The sequence below is a fragment of the Muscardinus avellanarius genome (assembly GCF_963383645.1).
Source record: "Muscardinus avellanarius genome assembly, chromosome: X".
NCBI classification, from domain to species: domain Eukaryota; kingdom Metazoa; phylum Chordata; class Mammalia; order Rodentia; family Gliridae; genus Muscardinus; species Muscardinus avellanarius.
Window position 1 is genome coordinate 82792264 of NC_137792.1, and position 7342 is coordinate 82799605.

Below are 7342 nucleotides of genomic sequence, written 5' to 3' on the forward strand. Positions count from 1 at the left end.
AGGAATATCCACATAGATCTCCATAGTGTTTGAACTAGTTGGCACTCCCACCAACAGTGTAAAAGAGTTCTTCTTTCCCCACATTTTTGCCAGCATTTTTTGTTATTTGATTTCTTTATGCTTGCCACTCTGACTGGGTTAGATGGAATCTCAGCATAGTTTTGATTTGCATCTCCCTGATGGCTAATGATGTAGAACATCTTTACATTTATCTATTGGCCATTTGTATCTCTTCTTTTGTAAAGTGTCTATTCATTTCAATTGCCCATTTCTTGATTGAGTTGTTTGTTTTGCTAGTGTAGAGTTTTGACCTCTTTGTATATTATGGATATTAGTCTTTTTATTGGAGAGTTGAATCCATTTATGTTCAGAGTGATTATTGAGACATAATTTTTAATTCATAATATCATGAGATTTAACTTCTCTTTGAGGTAGTATTTGTACTTATTTGCTTAGTTGTTTGCTGGATGGAAATTCTTGTTTCTCTGTTTCTGGCATATATTATTATTTCTTCCTTACAGTTAATCTCTTTGAGCATTTTTTCTAGTGCTTGTTTGGAAGACATAAATTTTTTCAGCTTCTTTTTGTCATGGAAGATTTTTATTTCCCCAACTAATTTGAGAGTTAGCCAGGTGTGATGGTGTACACTTGTAATCCCAGTATTTTGGAAGCTGAGACAGTAGGATTGCAGTGTGAGGACAGCCTCAGCTACTACATAGTGAGACCCTTTGCAACTCACTGAGACCCTATTTCAGAAATAAAGAATAAAAAATAGGTCCAGGGGTGTAGCTTGGAGGTAGAATGCCCCTGGGTTCGATCCCCAGTACCACACAAAATTAATAACAATTTGAGAGATAGTTTTTCTGGGTAAAAATTTGGGGGCTGCAAGTTGTATATTTTTTTTCTTTTAGAGTTTAGAATACATTACTCCAGGAAGTCTAAAGTGATTCTAATTGTTGGCATGGTGATCCTTTTCTTTGATCTTGTCTAAAGGGGTTCTATATGTTTCTTATACCTGTGTATTGACCTCTTGTTCTGTTTTTTTTAATGTGGTACTGAGGGTGGGACCCAGGGGCTTTCTACATTCAGGATATACTCACAGCCCTGTTTTATACTTTATTTGGAAACAGGGTCTCACTAAGTTGCTGAAAGTCTCACTAAGTAGCTGAGGCTGGCTTTGAACCTGTGATATCCTCCTGTTTCAGCCTCCCAAGCATGGGGAATTCCAAGCGTGTGCCACCATGCCCAGCTGTTCTAAGTTTCTGATATTACTTCTTTGAAAAGATTATTTATCCCTTTGGTTTTACCTTCTATTACCTCTTTTCTGCCTATGGTTCTTCAGTAAGCTCTTTTAAGATGAGCCCATATCTCTTCAATGTCCAATTCCTTCTGTCAATTTTTTCTAAATTATATATTATGCATTCAGTTTTGGAGGGTTCACCTTCTAAGTGTAAGATTCTATTCTCCATGTGGTCTATTTTTATAGTTTGTATTTGTGCCTTCAATTCAATGATTGAATGTTTTTTTCTTTCAGGATTTCTCTAAATTCTTTTTGAAATTTCTGTATCATTTCTGCTGTTAAATTTTTTATTTGTCCTGGCGATCTCTGCAATTCTCTGTTGTCAGGTTCTGTTATTTAGGGGTTTGGGAGCTCATTGCTTCCTTATTATTCTTTATTCTCATGATTTTAGAAGTTTGTATCTGTTGCTTTTGATGGATTTCTTTCAGTCTCTAGGTGTTATATGGTATAACCAAGGAAAATTTGTGTTGTATTCAACAGTGAAGGTTTAGTGAGGAGGAAAGCGAAATTGTAAATGCAACAATTGTGTAAAGCCACCAGTAGGATTGAAATAGATTAGAATGAAAATATTAGTTTAAAAAAGTATATATATATTAGAGGCTCTCTGCTACTCGCCATCTGAAAGACAGCCACATCTTCTCATGCAGTGCCAGCCATGTCCCTGATATACCATGGTTAAAGTCAGAGTGAACGGATTTGGACATATTGGGTGCCTGGTCAGCAGAGCTGCTTTCAACTTTAGCAAAGTGGATATTGTTACCATCAATGACCCCTTTGTTGACCTCAACTACATGGTCTACATGTTTCAGTATGATTCCACCCACAGTAAGTTCAATGACACTGCCAAGGCCCAAAACAGGAAGCTTGTCATCAATGAAAAACCTATCTCCATCTTCCAGGAGCAAGATCATGCCAACATCAAGTGGGAGGAAGCTGGTGCTGAATATATTGTACAGTCTACTAGTGTCTTCATCACAATGGAGAAAGCTGGGGAACATTGGAAGGGTGGTGTCAAGAGGGTCATCATTTCAGCTCCTTCTGATGCATGTTCATCATGGGTGTGAACAATGAGAAATATTACAATTCCCACAAGATAGTCAGTAATGCCTCCTGCACCACTAACTGCTTGGCCCCCCTGGCCAAGGTCATCCATGACGACTTTGGCCTCATCGAGGGACTCATGACTGTCTATGTGATCACTGCCACGCAGAAGACCATGGATATCCCCTCTGGGAAACTGTGGCATGACTTCTGTGGGGCCGCTGAGAACATCATCCCCACTTCTACTGGCACTGCCAAGGCCATGGGCAAGGTCATTCTTCAGATGAACAGGAAGCTCACTGACATGACCTTCCACATGCCCACCTCCAAAGTATTGGTTGCAGACCTCACCTGCTGCCTGGAGAATAGTGCCAAGTATGATGAAATCAAGAAGGTGGTGAAACAGGCATCCAAAGAACCCTCAAGGGCATCCTGGGCTACACCGAGGACCAGGTGGTCTCCTCTGACTTTAACAGTGACTACCACTCTTCCACCTTCTATGCTGGGGCTGATATTGACCTCAGTGATCACTTTGTCAAGATCATTTCCTGGCATAACAATAAATTCAGCTATAGCAACAGGGTGGTGGACGTCATGATTTACATGGTCTCCAAGAAGTAAGAACCCCTGGAACACCCACCCCAGGAAAAACAGAGGAAGAGAGAGAGAGAGACCCTTAGCTGCTGTGTCTCCCCCACCTCAACTCACTCCCAACACACTGAGAATCTCCTGTACTCCCAGTTTCCACCCCAGACCCCCTGAAAAAGAGGAGGGGCTTAGGGATCTCTACTGTCAAATACACCAGCAATAAAATCCACTGCACCCAGTAAAAAAGAAAAATATAGTAGAGATTAGAGATAGTGAATATGTAGTAGTATTCTAGTAATCAATGCATTTAGTATAGTGATATGAAGTGGATTTAATAAAAGACAAAGAAGAGAAAAGAAAAATGGAAAGAGATGGAGAGAAGAGAGTAGGTACATACAAAGAAAGAGGTTTGTGAACTGGATGGGGAAGAGAGCAAACAAAAAAGCATTCCTCAAAAAACACACATAAAACTAAAACAAAACAAAACAAAACTACAACAAAATAATGTAACCCTATGATTATATGAGTATTCAACAGACTTGGCCTCTGCATTTTCTCTCTGTGCAGACATGCAGACATGCAGTACCACTGGAGCATCTCCTCCTCCTCCTCCTCCTCCTCCTCCTCCTCCTCCTCCTCCTCCTCCTCCTCCTCCTCCTCCTCCTCCTTCTTCTTCTTCTTCTTCTTCTTCTTCTTCTTCTTCTTCTTCTTCTTCTTCTTCTTCTTCTTCTTTTTGGTGGTTTGACATTCCTGGAAGCCCTCTACATCCAGGCAACACTCCCAGACCTATTTTATATTATTTTTATTTGGAAGCAGGGTCTCTTAAGCCAGCCAGGCTGACTTTGAACCTGCGCAATCCTCCTGCCTCTGCATCCCAAGAATGCCACCATGCCCAGCCTTGGAACCTTTTCTACTGCAAGACTTTTTCTCTGAGTCTCTCTGTTAATGCAGACAGCCGGTATCAATGGGGCTTGATCTAGAGTTAAACATAGATATCCCTCCAAACTTCTCACTGATGTGGAGCTTGAGTCTTTCCCTGCCTCCCCAGTCAGCAGGTACCTCTGAGACCAAACCCAGAGTCCCTGTTCTCTAGAGGTAGGGCTGGATTGATCTGACTTCTCCCTGTTCACCACAATTGGGTGATCTGTGATAATATCAGAGATCCTATTAGTTGGATCTAGTGTAAAGTGTCTCCCTTCACTCTGTTGTGGGATCCAAGTCTTTCTGAGTCTCTGCTACGTCCAACAGTAAACTCCACTTACACCTTTGCTGGTTGAATTGCAAAATTTCAAACCCAGGGAGTTTACACCACACTGGTCATTCTACAGAAGATATTTCATGAATACTTACAGTGTTTTTGAGCACCACTCTGAATCTCTAGAGGGCACAGTGAGCTCAGCTGCCTCTGCTTCAAGTCATAGTTGGTCTTTGCACAGAAGGAACTGATGGCTTACAATTCCAATGAGCATTAGCTGCTTACTTTGTTTCACGTTGTTGGATTTTTTCCCTGTGAGTCTCTGGCAGTCAGGCACGATGAGGTAAGATGGCACTGCTGTTGTGCCATGGTCCCAGATGTGAGAGGTGGGTGGGGTACTTTTCTTCTTTCTTATCAGCCTTTTAGATTCTTTTCCTCCTGACTTTCACTTGTGTTTTTAAAAACGTTTTACTGCTTTCTTTTTTGTCAGAATGCTGAGTATAAGCAGGACTGATATGTGCTACTTTTCTCCTGTATTGGACAATTTTGAGGACTGAACCCCTATAAAGAGAAAAGTGTCTAAGGTCAGACTGTCAGGCCTGAAATTCTTTTGAGTCATCAAAAAATGTGAGGGAAACATAGAAAACAAAAGAGAAGGCAAGAGCTAAAAAGGTAAAGAAAGCATAAGAAAAAGGGATATAGTAATGAATTTAATGGATTGAGACAAATGCTGTGTTCAGTTTTTTTAGGACTTATTTCAGAATATGAAGACTTGCAGTGACAAGATGAAATAATAAAATGAATTTTCTGTAGTTATTGAATAGTCTCATTTTTTTCTTTAGAAACTGAGACTCTTGTAAATAGTAACACTTCTTTGCATTAATGACAGGTCTTTCCTATAAAAGAACTTTCAATTACTAAATAAAAAGCCACCAGAAAGCTAAATAGGCCTTTGTACCAGGAATATATTTGAGATCTACTTGATTTGTTAAAAGTCTTTTTTTGTGTGTTTATAGAAATCAAGTCCTGCCTCCACTTTCCATCCACAATTAGAAAGTGCCTTATTTTGGGACTGATATTTGGGGTATTTACAGTGATTTTATGAATATTTTATAACATACCTGCCTCAGGTATAATATGCTAGTTTCATGTTGAAGGCTGTCATTCTCTCCAACTGATACATGGCATGGCAGAAGCTTGGCTTAAAATATAGCACAAATTTTTCAGTTGGTTTGGATATTGATTACTGTTTTCTCCCATAAACAAACAGCATATAACTTGACAAAGAACAGTATTTTTGTGATAGCTTCATGGGGGAGTCATCAAGCCTAAGGAGGGAGATTTGCCAATCTTGTAACTGCCCCCTCTTTTATTCACTGGCACCTCTGGTCTAGACCCAAGAAGTATCATTGACCTTTTTCTTTATTGCCTCTTTTACTTTCAGCATCTTTTCCTCTCTATTTTCTTTATTTACTCTTCCCACAACTCAATCTCTTCCTCTTTCCTCCCACCCCAGAGGCCTAGGGCTTCCTATGCAGGAAATAAACATGACTCTTCTTGTCTACAATGACAGTCAGATCTTTGAACTTTTCCCTTAGGGAATTATTTTTTTAACACAATATAATTTGGGACCTCATATCTGTTTTTAAAATGCCTAAAAGGTGATAATGCCACAATTTCCAAAGATATTTGCATTTGCTTGAGGTCTTCAGTTAATAAAAGCTATAAAATGACCATACTGGTGATTTGAAGAACATAAAGGTAATTTGATTTTGTTTATTTCTTTTTCTCTTTTCAATTTTTTCTTAAATCCAATCTACATAATGGTTTGGGATATGGTGCATACATTTTTCTTCCACCTGTCCAATATTTTAGAACCTTAAACTTTGGGCCAAAACAAATTCTAGTGTTAGAAAAGTCTCAGCTCCTTTTTTCTTGGCTAAAGTGCTTTTTTTGTCCTTTTCTTGTGAAAGTTTGGAAGAGCTTTTAGTCATTAATCTAATATTAAAATGTGGAAGGAATTTTCAATTAACTAGTTATTAGCTTTCATTATTTATTTATTTTTGTTATTTTTTAATGGTGCATTGCATTCATACGCAGTAATGGGATACAAGATGGTGGAGAAATACATTAATACATCCCCCAGTTAGCCCTTACCCAATTTTTGCCCCATTCCCTCCCCGTCCTTTCTCCTCCTGCTTGGCTTAGTGATTGAGTATGATATGTTTGTTAAAGTACATCATTTTAGTCACCTTATTTGCACATCTATAGAATCTTCTTCACCTAGAGTTCCTCTTATGACCCAATTTCTCCCTACCTTTCGCATATTAGGGAGGGCACTTGATCCCATTTTTTCTTTATTTAATATTATAGCAATTTATCCAAAATTAACAATGAAAAATTCACATAACATATTCATTTGTCTAATATCAAACTTTTGATCACTTAGAGATAACATTTCAATATTTCTTTCTTGTTTTCTTTCTTACCAGAGGATAATTTGCATCTTAGAAACCCAACTTGGAGACATTCAGTGTCATTGTCTGATATTTTCTCATTAGTGAAACTCTGTTGGGTTAAAGCAAAAGTATTTACTAGGTAATATATTAGTCGAATACTGATTATTAACTCATTGTTACTGGAAAATGTGTTGGAGATAAGGGGATTGGTCCTGTTTGGAAGTTTAAGTCCCACTGAATGCTGCTGCCCAAAGCTTAGTGGACCTTTTTGGCACTGGGCACCTTGGGAAGGGAATGCTAGAAGGAAAACACTAGTTAAAAATAAAAGGGAATGTTTAGACTCATCTTTTCTTGGAAACAAGCTCCAGAGATAATGTTCATTATATTTTACTTTTGGTTTACAAGTAGGGTCATTCTGCACTTAACTATTGAATTTATTTGATTTCTTAACTACTGATTACTTTCATGTCAGTTAGTCAGACTAAGCTTTCTTCTCAGTGAGATGAAGAGTTCAGTGGGCAAGGGTTTTGACTGTTTATGTTTCTTGGATTTGACTGTTTTTCTCTACATTACCTGCATTCCCATACTAAGTGTCTCAGTCCAAATTTCTCTCTTTTTTGGGGAAGGAGAAAGCACTGTAGGGAATATTTCCTGATAGATAATGTAGCCTATTTGTTTTCTATAGATGAAATCAGAGAATGTGGAAAGGAATACTCTTGCTATATTTGCTTTACTATTCAACCTGTGTCAATTACTAAA

General features: G+C 38.5%; 1 pseudogene across 1 annotated transcript; it reads left to right on the top strand.

Moving 5' to 3' along the window:
- Positions 1–1950: 1950 nt before the first annotated feature.
- Positions 1951–2962, top strand: LOC308278968 (glyceraldehyde-3-phosphate dehydrogenase-like; annotated as a pseudogene). Its single transcript has one exon. The product of its transcript is annotated as a glyceraldehyde-3-phosphate dehydrogenase-like (transcript).
- Positions 2963–7342: the final 4380 nt, after the last annotated feature.